This window comes from Stomoxys calcitrans, chromosome 1 (assembly GCF_963082655.1).
Source record: "Stomoxys calcitrans chromosome 1, idStoCalc2.1, whole genome shotgun sequence".
NCBI lineage: Eukaryota > Metazoa > Arthropoda > Insecta > Diptera > Muscidae > Stomoxys > Stomoxys calcitrans.
In genome coordinates, this window is record NC_081552.1 from 114,522,833 (window position 1) to 114,526,086 (window position 3,254).

The window sequence follows — 3,254 nt, forward strand, 5'->3', positions numbered from 1 at the left end:
GACTATCTGGTGCCTCGTCTGGCCAAAATTTTCACAGCGTGCTACGACTTTCATATACTCCGAAAGCCTGGCAGGAGGCAAGGATAGTGTTTAAACCTAAGCCCGGCAAGGCAAGTTATGCGACACCAAAGGCCAACAGACCCATAAGCCTTACGTCATTTCTACTCAAAACCATGGAATGTATTGTGGACACCATGATAAAGAGTATAACATCCAGCGAACTGTTCAAACACACACAGCATTCCTATGTAAAGGGAAGGTCGGTGGAGACTGTCCTGCACGAGGTTGAGCATAAAATAGAAGAATCCTATGATGCCAAAACGTACACACTGGCGGTATGCATTGACATCGAGGGGGCTTTTAACAATGTGCGGAGCGACGCACTGATCCAATCCTTAGACCAGTACCGGATGGACCCTGTCCTTAGAGACTGGATAAACCATATGCTAAGGAACAGGTGGATAAATTGTGTGTCCAATGGCATAAATATAAGGGAGAATGTGGCAAAGGGCACGCCACAGGGGGGCATTTTATCGCCACTTCTAAAATTAACTATTACGGATGCTGACTGAGGAGGGATTTGAACCCGTCTGCTACGCAGACGATGTTATAATGCTTCTAAGAGGTAAGGATCCGAACGAGCTATGCAGAAGGGCCGAGGGGGTCTTGCATATGACATTTGACTGGGCTAGACCCAGAGGTCTCAATGTTAACCCAGAGAAGACTGGGTTTCCTCAATAAGACGATTTCGATATCTGACAAGGTCAAATACTTAGGTATGATCTTGGACAGAAAACTGAATTGGAAGTGTCACATTCAGGAGCGTACTGAGAAGGCTCACAGATGTTGGGTACTATGTGGCCCGTCTACAGGACTGGAACTAGGGCTTGAATCCTAGGATAGTCCACTGGCTCTACAGGAACGTGATTAGACCAATACTTACTTACGCCTCAGTAGTTTGGTAGACTGATATGGAGAAAAAGTGCAACATAGGGACCATACAACAGGTTCAGAGAACATGTTGCCTTGGCATAAGCGGAGCGATGGGGACCACGCCCACTAGGGCACTGGAGACTATTCTAGATATCCGACCCATTGACATACAGATTAAGTGTGAGGCAGCCACTACGGCTAGAGACTTAAGGCGATGGTAGAATGGATTGATGATGGGAGCAGCTCAAACCATCGCGGTATAATCGAGGCGACGATAGGAAATCTGGAAGAAAGTGGAGACGTTTCCAATCGGATACCTGAGATGAACCTTGAAACCGAGTGCGAGGCACTGCTGCCATCGGCACAGTCTTGGATTGACGGAACCCTAGTATTGCCATCTGGGAGATCATGTTACACGGATGGATCAAAGCTAGAGGACAGAGTGGGCCTGGAGTTTACATTGAAAACCCAGGGACTGGCATCTGTTTTAGACTGCCTGACCATAATACAATCCTGCAGGCGGAGATCCGGGTGATCACGGAATACGTAAAGTGGTGTGGTGCTAACGCGAGGACGTCGAGTCTGAACATCTTTACCGACAGTAAAATTGCCATGAGGGCAATAACAACCAGGACGGTAAGGTCACGAACAGTCTTGCAGTGTAAGAAGGCGATTAACGCCTTCTCTGAGGGTGGCGTTTGAGCATTTCCTTTGTCATTGCCCGGCTTTCGCGTCAAACAGATAGCGGTACTTAGGTGGAGACACAATACCAGACATGAACCAACTTAGGGGGGTGGCATTGATTGTGTCGCTTGCTGCCATGCCGGTATGCTGGCGTCTATCCCGACCACGGCTCGCCGAATGGGGGGCTTCGAGTAAATAAACAAAAAAAGGTAGGCCGAAACAAGTCTATAAAAAAAGGAAGCAAAAAAAAACAGATGACAGGAAGAGGGGAAAGAGTACCGGAAAAGAAGGGCACTCACGAAATGAATTAACATACACGACACTGACACGCTGCTTGACTGGTGTTCTGCCAAGCTTCTGGCCCTTCCTCAGAGACTCCACCAGAGTTTCTCCTTAATGCCCCTAAAGCCACACAGGACATCCCGTATTTGCTACCTTTACTTGCCTTTTGTAAATGTAACCTACCACCTTTCTAAACTAGCCTAAGCCAACAACATGCTTAGAATCCCTCTCAATAAACGTTATAAAATTTTAATACTGATCTTTTTGGAAGACTAAATACAGTGAAAATGGCAATAAAAATCCAGTAACAAGAATCCAATCTATTAAAACTACAAACGATAATATTAGGGAAATTCGACATTCAAAAAAAAAAAGCAAAAGAAAATCAGATATTGAAATGAATTGAGACCAAAAATCCAATATACTGAAGATGTCTCTCTCTTCTTCTTCCAGGCAAGAACCAGGGCTAAGGCTAGGCCGATGGTGACAGTAGATTATGATGGACGCTCCACTGAACTATATAGTTTTCATTTTTCTCTAGCATGTTGTACCTATATTTACATTATTTTCTCAAGAATTTTACAGACTTCCTTTTTCAATTTGTAGATTTATTTTTGTGGTGTCGTATAATCAATCATATTTTATTTTTAATTGTGTTAATTTTTTTTGAAGACAGCACAGTCGGCTTGCTTTAATGGGAGCAAAAAAACCCTATTCCTAAACCACGAAAGCTACCTACAATGAGCTCACCCTAGTCGCTTCGGGCACCTTTCTTACCAAACCTGGAAAAGGTAAGTCAATAAAAGCAAATTTGCAATTGTTCTGCCTAACCACTTTCATTAAAACCTTCCTTTTCTTTCTGAAACAAAAGGCAGTCAGGTCTGGTCTCTGTCTGTCCAAAGTTAAAAATGTGATCAACCGTCTGCATAGGGTTCTTTACATGGGCATGTCGGTGTCAGCATGCCAGTTTTCTTCGCCTCCAACGATGGCTGGAGCGGTGATGGTGACTGGACGTGTTAGGTGACCGACTGGGTGTTTATATAGTTGTTGATTGTGTTCGTATTTCGTAGGTTTAATTAGTTCATTAGATTGAAGATATTTAGCTTTTTTGTTGACTTTATAGATATTTAGGTTGCAAGTCTTTAGTTTTTTTTTCTTCCTGTTTTTTTTTATTAATATGCACCCATTAAGTTTTTTTCTACTTTAGCTTGTAACACTTTAGTTTATTTATCTTTTCAATTAGTTTGTAAACTTTATATTTTTACTTTAGCTTGTAAGACTTTAGGTTACTTATCTTTTAAGTTCACATTAAGATTTTTAAGTTCGTGTTCAAGCGATTTATCACACTCTTAGTT